At 46.7% G+C, this 13015-nt stretch overlaps 1 protein-coding gene across 4 annotated transcripts in view; it reads right to left on the bottom strand.

Moving 5' to 3' along the window:
• Window positions 1–13015, bottom strand: part of IPMK (inositol polyphosphate multikinase) — a 79218-nt gene that overhangs the window by 38791 nt on the left and 27412 nt on the right. The window lies entirely within an intron of this gene.

Below are 13015 nucleotides of genomic sequence, written 5' to 3'. Positions count from 1 at the left end.
TCCATGCACCCTGAGAGGAGGAAATGTAGTGGCAATATGAAAATTCACATCAAACTTCCATTATTCCAGGTAAATGTGTGTTTCTTTAACTTCTCTTTTGAACAAGTTTTAACATCGATCTGGTTCCCTCATTAAATAGTATGTTAAAGCAAATCTTTAACACATATTTATTTTATATCTACACGGTGATTTTTGCTTTTATCTTTTTAAAAAAAATCCTTTAACACAATGTAAGTCTAATTGCTGCTCATTTAATTCCTTGATTTGTAACCATTAATAATGCTAAAAGATATTAGAAAATTCTGATATCCTAGAACTAGATTCTAGCTTTCCTAGAAGAAAAGAGAGAGAGAATATTTTTTTTTACAAAATGGCATGTAAGACATTTTATCCAATGAACTTTCCTAAATATTCTCTATCTAATTATCTAAAATCATTGAAGTTTACTGGTGTAAAATGCTTATGAAAACTTAGTATTAGAATCTAAAATTATATATGCCAAACCATATTTATGTCAAGTAGTTGTATGCAACATAATTCTTCAGAATAAATTCAAGTGTGGCAGACTCTTGGCAGACCAAATATCCAAGTGGTACATTGTATTTCCCAGATTCCGCTGTTGAAATGTTAGAAGTGATTCATATTAGCCACTTCCAGGCCAAGGTAATTTAGAGTAAGTATACCTGAACGTCCCTCCATTCCTAGCACAATGACCGTGGGTGCAGTGCTGAGGATGAGCTAATTACAAGACGGAGGAATGAAGTAGATCTCTGTGTACTGATCTAAAGAACTCCATGCTATGTTTATAAATGAAAAAGATAAAAGGCATATTACATACAAATATATATAGCAGGTCTATGAAATTAACTAAGATACATATGTGTGTATCATCTCTGTAAAGGCACAGAAAAAATTACAAATATTCATTTGAAACTACTCATAGTTTAATTCTGGAATGGAAACGAAAGAGAGATAAATTTTCTCTTCTTATTTAGAATGTTTTTTAAAAGTAGTGGGACTGGTGTTTACTGCAACATGCCAGGCAAGATAACCTAAAAACCTTTCTTTTTTGTGTATGTGTTTTTTTTTTTGAGATGGAGTCTCGCTCTGTCACCTACACTGGAGTGCAGTGGCACAATCTCAGCTCACTGCAAGCTCTGCCTCCTGGATTCACACCATTCTCCTGCCTCAGCCTCCCGAGTAGCTGGGACTACAGGCGTCTGCCACCATGCCCGGCTAATTTTTTATGTTTTTAGTAGAGACAAGGTTTCACCGTGTTAGCCAGGATGGTCTCGATCTCCTGACCTTGTGATCCGACCGCCTCAGCCTAAGATAACCTAAAAACCTTTCTATCTTGAAATGTAGAATAAAATATAACAAATATTTTCTTAAATGCACAGCTGAGCTCTCAAGGAAAAAAAACGGAATTCTTCTTAGTTTTGCATGCCTATGAAACAAAAGTGTTAACCCAAGCAGTGATGTTTGGGCTTCAAAGAGGTTCACTCAAGACCTGAACCAAAGGATCTCAGAACTCAGGGATGAGGCAGAGCTGAGGACAGAGTTACTATACTGCAACATGGAGAGTAAATAAAATTCAAAATCCTGAAAAATAAAAATATTGGCTTCCTTCTCTCTCCCTCAACCACTGAACTCCAAGAATGCTGGCAGGTAAGCTTACAGAGAAAAACAGAGAAGCAGCAAGCAAACAATATTAGGAAAGAAAAGGGAATCTGAACTGATAGAGCAGAATTTTTTTTTAATACGAGGAAAAGCTTTGTCAAGAGGGCAATTTGTATTTAAAAAATAATCTAGGCCAGGCATGGTGGCTAACACCTGTAATCCCAGCACGTTGGGAGGCTGAGGTAGGTGGATCACCTGAGGTAGGTGGATCACCTGAGGTCAGGAGTTCCAGACCAGCCTGGCCAACATGGCAAAACCCTGTCTCTACCAAAAATACTAAAATTAGCCGGGCCGGGCAGCATGCACCTGTAATCCCAGCTACTCAGGAAGCTGAGGCAGGAGAATCATTTGAACCTGGGAGGTGGAGGTTGCAGTGAGCAGAGATTGCACCACTGCACTTCAGCCTGGGCAACAGAGCGATCCCATGTCTCAAAAAAAAAAAAAAAAAAAAAAGTAATCTAAATATATTGTACTATCACATTAACAAATAAAATAAAAATCTGAAGAACTTTAAGAAATCAAATCACTGGTTAAAAATCTATCCTTCCCAGGAAAAAAATGAAAGAAAGAAAGCGTGAAAAAGAGGAAAGAAAGAAAAAGAAAGAGGGGGGTGTTCCAAGATGGTCAAATAGGAACAGCTCTGGTCTGCAGCTCCCAGTGTGATTGACGCAGAAGACGGGTGATTTCTGCATTTCCAACTGAGGTACCTGGTTCATATCATTGGGATTGGTTGGACAGTGGGTACAGCCCACAGAGGGCGAGCTGAACCAGGACGGGGCGTTGCCTCACCAGGGAAGCACAAGGAGTTGGGGGATTTCCCTTTCCTAGCCAAGGGAAGCCGTGACAGACTACCTGGAAAAATGGGACACTCCCCTCCAAATACTGCATTTTTCCCAAGGTCTTAGCAACCGGCAAACAAGCAGATTCTCTCCCGTGCATGGCTCAGTGGGTCCCATGCCCACAGAGCCTTGCTCACTGCTAGCACAGCAGTCTGAGATCGAACTGCGAGGCAGCAGCCTGGCTGGGGGAGGGGAATCCACCATTGCTGAGGCTTGAGTATGTAAACAAAGAAGCTGGGAAGCTCGAACTGGGTGGAGCCCACTGCAGCTCAACAAGGCCTACTGCCTCTAGACTCCACCTCTGTGGGCAGGGCATAGCTGAACAAAAGGCAACAGACAACTTCTGCAGACTTAAACGTCCCTGTCTGACAGCTCTGAAGAGAGCAGTGGCTCTCCCGGCATGGTGTTTGAGCTCTGAGAACAAGCAGACTGCCTCCTCAAATGGGTCCCTGACCCCCGTGTAACTGGGAGACACCCCCCAGTAGGGGCCAACAGACACCTCATATAGGCGGCTGCCCCTCTCGGACAAAGCTTCCAGAGGAAGGATCAGGCAGCAATATTTGCTGTTCTGCAACATTTGCTGTTCTGCAGCCTCCACTGGTGATAACCAGGCAAACAGGGTCTGGAGGGACCTCCAGCAAACTCCAACAGACCTGGAGCTGAGGGACCTGACTGTTAGAAGGAAAACTAACAAACAGAAAGGAATAGCATCAACATCAACAAAAAGGTCATCTACACCAAAATCCCATCTGTAGGTCACCAACATCAAAGACTAAAGGTAGATAAAACCACAAAGATGGGGAGAAATCAGAGCAGAAAAGCGGAAAATTCTAAAAATCAGAGCGCCTCCTCTCCTCCAAAGGATCACAGCTCCTCCCCAGCAATGGAACAAAGCTGGACAGAGAATGACTTTGACGAGTTGATAGAAGTAGGCTTCACAAGGTCGGTAATAACAAACTTCTCCGAGCTAAAGGAGGATGTTCAAACCCATCATAAGGAAGCTAAAAACCTTGAAAAAAGATTAGATGAATCGCTAACTAGAATAAACAGTGTAGAGAAGACCTTAAATGACCTGATGGGGCTGAAAACCATAGCAAGAGAACTTCATGATGCATGCACAAGCTTCAATATCTAATTTGATCAAGGGGAAGAAAGGGTATCAGTGATTGAAGATCAAATCAATCAAATAAAGCAAGAAGACAAGGTTAGAGAAAAAAGAGTAAAAAGAAATGAACAAAGCCTCTAAGAAATATGGGACTATGTGAAAAGACCAAATCTACATTTGATTGGTGTACCTGGAAGTGATGGGGAGAATGGAACCAAGTTAGAAAACACTCTTCAGAATATTATCCAGGAGAACTTCCCCAATCTAGCAAGGCAGACCAACATTTAAATTCAGGAAATACAGAGAACATCACAAAGATACTCCTCGAGAAGAGCAACTCCAAGACACATAATTGTCAGATTCACCAAGGTTGAATTACCCACAAAGGGAAGCCCATCAGACTAACAGCGGATCTCTCGGCAGAAACCCTAAAGCCAGAAGAGAGTGGGGGCCAATATTCAACATTCTTAAAGAAAAGAATTTTCAACCCAGAATTTCATATCCAGTCAAACTAAGCTTCGTAAGTGAAGGAGAAATAAAATCCTTTACAGACAAGTAAATGCTGAGAGACTTTGTCACCACCAGGCCTGCCTTACAAGAGCTCCTGAAGGGAGCACTAAACATGGAAAGACACAACCAGTACCAGCCACTGCAAAAACACACCAAATTGTATAGGCCATCAATGCTATGAAAAAAGTGCATCAATTAATGGGCAAAATAACCAGCAAACATCATAATGACAGGATCAAATTCACACATAATAATATTAACCTTAAATGTAAATGGGCTAAATGCCCCAATTAAAAGACACAGACTGGCAAATTGGATAAAGAATCAAGACCCATTGGTGTACCGTATTCAGGAGACCCATCTCATGTACAAAGACGTACATAGGCTCAAAATAAAGGGATGGAGGAGGATCTACCAAGCAAATGGAAAGCAAAAAAAAGTAGGGGTTGCAATCCTAGTCTCTGATAAAACAGACTTTAAACCAACAAAGATCAAAAGAGACAAAGAAGGCCATTACACAATAGTAAAGGGATCACTCAATTCAACAAGAAGAGCTAACTATCCTAAATATATATGCACCCAATACAGGTGCTCCAGATTCATAAGGCAAGTCCTGAGAGACCTAAAAAGAGACTTAGACCCCCACACAATAATAATGGGAGACTTTAACACCCCACTGTCAATATTAAGACATATCAATGAGACAGAAGGTTAATAAGGATATCCAGGAGTTGAACTCAGCTCTGCAACAAGCAGACCTAATAGACATCTACAGAACTCTCCACCCCAAATTAAAAGAACATACATTCTTCTCAGCACCACATCACACTTATTCTAAAATTGACCACATAATTGGAAGTAAAGCACTCCTCAGCAAATGTAAAAGAACAGAAATCATAACAAACTGTCTCTAAGACCACAGTGCAATCAAATTAGAACTCAGGATTAAAAAACTCACTCAAAACTGCACAACTACATGGAAACTGAACAACTTGCTCCTGAATGACTACTGGGTACATAACGAAATTAAAGCAGAAATAAAGATGTTCTTTGAAACCAATGAGAACAAAGACACAACATACCAGAATCTCTGGGACACATTTAAAGCAGTGTGTAGAGGGAAATTTATAGCACTAAATGCCCACAAGAGAAAGCAGGAAAGATCTAAAATCGACACCCTAACATCACAATTAAAAGAACTAGAGAAGCAAGAGCGAACACATTCAAAAGCTAGCAGAAGGCAAAAGACAACTAAGATCAGAGCAGAGCTGAAAGAGACAGACACAATAAACCCTTCAAATAATCAATGAATCCAGGAGCTGGTTTTTTGAAAAGATCAACAAAACTGACAGAACACTAGCAAGACTAATAAAGAAGAAAAGAGAGAAGAATCAAATAGACGCAATAAAAAATGATAAAGGGGATATCACAACTGATCCCACAGAAATACAAACTACCATCAGAGAACACTATAAACACCTATACGCAAATAAACTCGAAAATCTAGAAGAAATGGATAAATTCCTGGACGTATACACCCTGCCAAGACTAAACCAGGAAGAAGTTGAACCTCTGAAGAGACCAATAACAGGCTCTGAAATTGAAGCAATAATTAATAGCCTACCAACCAAAGAAAGTCCAGGACCAGATGGATTCACAGCCAAATTCTACCAGAAGTACAAAGAGGAGCTGGTACCATTCCTTCTAAAACTATTCCAATCAATAGAAAAAGAGGGAATCCTCCCTAACTCATTTTATGAGGCCAACATCATCCTGATACCAAAGCCTGGCAGAGACACAACAAAAAAAAAGGAAATTTTAGACCAATATCCCTGATGAACATCGATGCAAAAATCCTCAATAAAATACTGGCAAACCAAATCCAGCAGCACATCATAAAGCTTATCCACCGTGATCAAGTTGGCTTCATCTCTGGGATGCAAAGCTGGTTTAACATACGCAAATCAATAAACATAATGCATCACATAAACAGAACCAACGACAAAAAACACGATTATCTCAAGAGATGAAAAGGCCTTCAACAAAATTCAACGGCCCTTCATGCAAAAAACTCTCAATAAACTAGATATTGATGGAATGTATCTCAAAATAATAAGAGCTATTTATGACAAGCTGTGGGCTTGTTACACGGAATGGGCAAAAACTGGAAGCATTCCCTTTGAAAACAGGCACAAGACAAGGATGCCCTCTCTCACCACTCGATTCAAAATAGTGTTGGGAGTTCTGGCCAGGGCAATCAGGCAGGCGAAAGAAGTGAAAGGTATTCAGTTAGGAAATGAGGAAGTCAAATTGTCCCTGTTTGTAGATGACATGATTCTATATTTAAAAAACCCCATCGTCTCAGCGCAAAATCTTAAGCTAATAAGCAACTTCAGCAAAGTTTCAGGATACAAAATCAATGTGCAAAAATCACAAGCATTCCTATACACCATTAACAGACAAACAGAGAGCCAAATCATGAGTGAACTCCCATTCACAATTGCTACAAAGAGTATAAAATACCTAGGAATCCAACTTAAAATGGATGTGAAGGACCTCTTCAAGGAGAACTACAAATCACCGCTCAACGAAATAAAAGAGGACACAAACAAAGGGAAGAATATTCCATGCTCATGGACAGGAAGAATCAATATGTGAAAATGGCCATACTGCCCAAAGTAATTTATAGATTCAATGCCATTCTCATCAAGCTACAAATGACTTTCTTCACAGAATTGGGAAAAACTACTTTAAAGTTCATATGGAACCAAAAAAGAGCCCCCATTGCCAAGACAATCCTAAGCAAAAAGAACAAAACTGGGGCCATTATGCTACCTGACTTCAAACTATACTACAAGGCTACAGTAACCAAAACAGCATGGTACTGGTACCAAAACAGAGATATAGACCAATGGAACAGAACAGAGTCCTCAGAAATAACACCACACGTCTACAACCATCTGATCTTTTGACAAACCTGACAAAAACAAGAAATGGGGAAAGGAGTCCCTATTTAATAAATGGTGCTGGGAAAACTGGCTAGTCACATGTAGAAAGCTGAAACTGGATCCCTTCCTTACACCTTATACAAAAATTAATTCAAGATGGATTAAAAACTTGCCCTCTCCCTCTCCCTCTCCCTCTCCCTCCTCTCCCTCCTCTCCCTCTCCCTCTCCCTCTCCCCTTTCTTCGGTCTCCCTCTCCTTCTTTTTTCGGTCTCCCGCTGTTACCGAACCTGGACTGTACTGCCATGATCCGGCTCGCTGCAACCTCCCTGCCTCGGGCTCCTGTGACTCTCCTGCCTCGGCCTGCCGAGTGCCTGGGATTGCAGGCGTGCGCCGCCACGCCTGAATGGTTTTTGTATCTTTGGTGGAGACGGGGTTTCGCCGTGTTGACCGGGCTGGTCTCCAGCTCCTGGCCTCGAGTGATCTGCCTGCCTCGGCCTCCCGAAGTGCTGGGATTGCAGACGGAGTCTCGCTAACTCAATGCTCAATGGTGCTCAGGCTGGAGTGCAGTGGTGTGATCTCGGCTCGCTGCAACCTCCACCTACCAGCCTCCTGCCTTGGCCTCTTAAAGTGCTAAGATTACAGCCTCTGCCCCGCCGCCACCCCGTCTAGGAAGTGAGGAGCATCTCTGCCTGGCCGCCCATCGTCTGGGATGTGAGGAACCCCTCTGCCCGGCCGCCCTATCTGGGAAGTGAGGAGCGCCTCTGCCTGGCCGCCCATCGTCTGGGATGTGAGGAGCGCCTCTGCCCGGCTGCCACCCCGTCTGGGAGGAAGGGAGGAGCGCCTCTGCCTGGCTGCCCCGTCTGGGAGATGAGGAGCACCTCTGCCCGGCCGCCCCGTCTGGGAGGTGAGGAGCGCCTCTGCCTGGCCACCCCTTCTGGGAGGTGAGGAGCGCCTCTGCCCGGCCGCCACCCCGTCTGGGAGGAAGTGAGGAGCGCCTCTGCCCGGCTGCCCCGTCTGGGAGGTGAGGAGTGCCTCTGCCCGGCTGCCACCCCGTCTGGGAGGAAGTGAGGAGCACCTCTGCCCGGCTGCCCCGTCTGGGAGATGAGGAGCACTTCTGCCCAGCCGCCCCGTCTGGGAGGTGAGGAGCGCCTCTGCCTGGCCGCCACCCCGTCTGGGAGGAAGTGAGGAGCGCCTCTGCCCGGTTGCCCCATCTGGGAGGTGAGGAGCGCCTCTGCCTGGCCGCCACCCCGTCTGGGAAGTGAGGAGCGCCTCTGCCCGGCTGCCACCCCATATGGGAAGTGAGGAGCGCCTCTGCCCAGCCGCCCCTTCTGGGAGGTGAGGAGCGCCTCTGCCCAGCCGCCCCGTCTGGGAGGTGAGGAGCGCCTCTGCCCGGCCGCCCCGTCTGGGAGGTGAGGAGCGCCTCTGCCTTGGCCGCCACCCCGTCTGGGAGGAAGTGAGGAGCACCTCTGCCCAGCTGCCCCATCTGGGAAGTGAGGAGCGCCTCTGCCTGGCTGCCACCCCCTATGGGAAGTGAGGAGCGCCTCTGCCCGGCCGCCCACTCTGGGAAGTGAGGAGCGCCTCTGCCTGGCCGCCCACTCTGGGAGGTGAGGAGCGCCTCTGCCTGGCCACTCCATCTGGGAAGGGAGGAGCGCCTCTGCCCGGCCACCCCGTCTGGGAGGTGAGAAGCGCCTCTGCCCGGCCGCCACCCCGTCTGGGAGGAAGTGAGGAGCACCTCTGCTCGGCCGCCCCGTCTGGGAAGTGAGGAGCGCCTCTGCCCGGCCGCCACCCCGTCTGGGAGGAAGTGAGGAGCGCCTCTGCCCGGCCGCCCCGTCTGGGAGATGAGGAGCGCATCTGCCCGGCCACCCCGTCTGGGAAGTGAGGAGCGCCTCTGCCTGGCCGCCCCGTCTGGGAGGTGAGGAGCGCCTCTGCCCGGCTGCCCCATCTGGGAAGTGAGGAGCGCCTCTGCCCAGCTGCCACCCCGTATGGGAAGTGAGGAGCGCCTCTGTCCGGCCGCCCCGTCTGGGAGGTGAGGAGTGCCTCTGCCCGGCCGTCACCCCGTCTGGGGGGAAGTGAGGAGCACCTCTGCCCGGCCGCCCCGTCTGGGAGATGAGGAGCACCTCTGCCCGGCCGCCCCGTCTGGGAGGTGAGGAGTGCCTCTGCCCAGCCGCCACCCCGTCTGGGAGGAAGTGAGGAGCACCTCTGCCCGGCCGCCCCCTCTGGGAAGTGAGGAGCGCCTCTGCCTGGCCGCCACCCCGTCTGGGAGGAAGTGAGGAGCGCCTCTGCCTGGCTGCCCAATCTGGGAAGGCAGGAGCGCCTCTGCCCAGCCGCCACACCGTCTGGGAAGTGAGGAGCGCCTCTGCCTGGCCACCCCGTCTAGGAGGTGAGGAGCGCCTCTGCCCGGCCGCCCAGTCTGGGAAGTGAGGAGCGCCTCTGCCTGGCCGCCCAGTCTGGGAAGTGAGGAGCGCCTCTGCCCGGCCGCCCTGTCTGGGAGGTGAGGAGCACCTCTGCCTGGCCGCCACCCCGTCTGGGAGGAAGTGAGGAGCGCCTCTGCCCGGCCGCCCCCTCTGGGAAGTGAGGAGCGCCTCTGCTCGGCCGCCCCGTCTGGGAGGTGAGGAGCGCCTCTGCCCGGCTGCCACCCGGTCTGGGAGGAAGGGAGGAGCGCCTCTGCCCGGGCGGCCCCGTCTGGGAAGCGAGGAGCGCCTCTGCCCGGGCGGCCCCGTCTGGGAAGCGAGGAGCGCCTCTGCCCGGCCGCCCCGTCTGGGAGGAGAGGAGCGCCTCTGCCCGGGCGGCCCCGTCTGGGAAGTGAGGAGCGCCTCTGCCCGGGCGGCCCCGTCTGGGAAGCGAGGAGCGCCTCTGCCCGGCCGCCCTGTCTGGGAGGTGTACCCAACAGCTCCGAAGAGACAGCGACCATCGGGAGCGGGCCATGAGGACGATGGCGGTTTTGTTGAAAGGAAGGGGGGGGAAGTGTGGGGAAAGGAAGGAGAGATCAGATTGTTGCTGTGTCTGTGTAGAAAGGGGTGGGCATAGGAGACTCCATTTTGTTCTGACTAGGAGAAATTCTTCTGCCTTCGGATGCTGTTGATCTATGGCCTTTCCCCCAGCCCCATGCTCTCTGAAACATATGCTGTGTCAACTCAGGGTTAAATGGATTAAGGGCGGTGCAAGATGTACTTTGTTAAACAGATGCTTGAAGGCAGCATGCTCTTTAAGAGTCATCACCACTCCCTAATCTCCAGTACCCAGGGGCACAAACACTGCAGAAGGCCGCAGGGTCCTCTGCCTAGGAAAACCAGAGACCTTTGTTCATGTGTTTATCTCCTGACCTTCTCTCCACTATTATCCTATGACCCTCCCATATCCCCCTCTCCGAGAAACACCCAAGAATCATCAATAAATACTTCATAAATTTAAAAAAAAAAAAAAAAAAAAAGATGGATTAAAAACTTAAATGTTAGACCTAAAACCACAAAAACCCTAGAAGAAAACCTAGGCAGTACCACTCAGGATATAGGCATTGGCAAGGACTTCATGACTAAAACACAAAAAGCAATGACAACAAAAGCCAAAATAGACAAATGGGATCTCATTAAACTGAAGAGCTTCTGCATGGCAAAAGAAACTACCATCAGAGTGAATAGGCAGCCTACAAAATGGGAGAAAATTTTTGCAATCTACCCATCTGACAAAGGGCTAATATCTAGAATCTACAAAGAACTCAAATAAATTTACTAGAAAAAAACAAACTACCCCATCAAAAAGTGGGCAAAGGATATGAACAGACACTTCTCAAAAGAAGACATCTAGGCAGTCAACAGACACAGGAAAAATGCTCATCAGCACTGGTCATCAGAGCAATGCAAATCAAAACCACAATGAGATACCATCTCACGCCAGTTAGAATGGCGATCATTAAAAAGTCAGGAAACAACAGGTGCTAGAGAGGATGTGGAGAAATAGGAACACTTTTACACTGTTGGTGGGAGTGTAAATTAGTTCAACCATGTGGAAGACAGTGTGGCGATTCCTCAAGGATCTAGAACTAGAATTACCATTTGACCCAGCAATCCCATTACTGGGTATATACCCAAAGGATTATAAATCATGCTACTATAAAGACACATGTAGACCTATGTTTACTGCAGCACTATTCACAATAGCAAAGACTTGGAACCAACCCAAATGTCCATCAATGATAGACTGGATTAAGAAAACGTGGCGCATATACACCATGGAATACTATGCAGCCATAAAAAAGAATGAGTTCATGTCCTTTGCAGGGACATGGATGAAGCTGGAAACCATCATTCTCAGCAAATTATCACAAGGACAGAAAACCAAACATCGCATGTTCTCACTAATAGGTGGGAATTGAACAAACAGATCACTTGGACACAGGGGAACATCACTCACCGGGGCCTGTCAGGGGCTGCGGGGCTGGGGAGGGATAGCATTATGAGAAATACCTAATGTAAATGACGAGTTGATGGGTGCAGCAAACCAACATGGCACATGTATACTTATGTATCAAACCTGCACGTTGTGCACATGTATCCTAGAACTTAAAGTGTGATAAAAAATTTAAAAAGAAAAGAAAAAGAAAGAGAGAGAGACAACGAGTAGGCTGTTGTGACAAATTTATAGGTAAGTTCTATCATGCCTTTAAGGAACAAAACTCTTAAAGAACTTCTTAAATAACTTTTTTTTTTAGACAGAGTCTCACCCTGTCCCCCCAGGCTGGAGTACAGTGGTGCAATCTTGACTTACTGCAACCTCCACCTCCTGGGTTCAAATGATTTTCCTGCCTCAGTCTCCCAAGTAGCTGGGATTACAGATACGCGCCACCCACAGTGGGTTAATTTTTTTTTTTTTGGTAGAGACAGAGTTTCACCATGTTGACCAGGCTGATCTTGAACTCCTGACCTCAAGCGATCCACCTGTCTTGGCTTCCCAAAGTGCTGAGATTATAGGCATGAGCCACCATACCTAAAGAACAAAATTCTTATCTGATGCAAATTCTTTAACAAAATAGATAAGAAAAGGCTCCTGGACACATTTATGAAGCTAAATGAAACATATCAAAAGCAGATAAAGATAATATGTGAAGAAAATAATAGTTTAATTTCATTTGTGCACACAGCTGGAAAAGATCTTAAGCACTCCCAAGCAAAATCTTGCAATGCATAGTATTAAAAAATTAAAAAGATTCAAGTAGCTTTTATTTCAGAAATGAAAGGTGATAATACAGAAATCTATTTTTGTATTTTACCACATTAACAGATTAAAGAAGGAAACTCATATGATCATTTCAACAGATACCAAAAAGGCAGCTGGAAAATATTCAATATTCATTCATGCATTAAACTGTTTCTGAAAACTAGAAAGGCCAGGTGCCGTGGCTCATGCCTATAATCACAGAACTTTGGGAGACAGAGGCAGGAGGATCGCTTGAGCCCAGGAGTTCCAGACCAGCCTGGACAACTGGTGAAACTCCATCTCTACAAAAAAAAAAAAAAACTGTTTTAAAATTAGCCAGGCTTGCTGGCCTGTGCCTGTAGTTCCAGCTACTGTGGGGAGGTTGGGGTGGGGTGGGGAGATGCTGAGGTAAGAGGATCACTTGAGCTTAAGTGTTTAAGACCAGCTGGACAACAAAGTGAGACCCCATCTCTACAAAAAATACAAAAATTAGCCAGGCTTAGTGGCACACGCCTGTAGTTCCAGCTACTTAGGAGGCACAGGCTGAGGTGGGAGAATAGCTTGAGCCTGGGAGGCAGAGGTTGCAATGAATCTACATCATGCCACTGCACTTCAGCCTAGGCAACAGAGCCAGACCCTATCTCAAAAAAGAAAAAATCAAAATAGAAAAGATGCTATGTATCGTCCCTTTTCCATTCCACCCTTCTCCACCCAAGAGGCTAACTTGAATCAACTGCATC

The sequence above is a fragment of the Pongo abelii genome, chromosome 8 (genome assembly GCF_028885655.2).
Source record: "Pongo abelii isolate AG06213 chromosome 8, NHGRI_mPonAbe1-v2.0_pri, whole genome shotgun sequence".
Taxonomy (NCBI): Eukaryota; Metazoa; Chordata; class Mammalia; order Primates; family Hominidae; genus Pongo; species Pongo abelii.
This window is presented reverse-complemented; position numbering and strand designations above follow the sequence as displayed.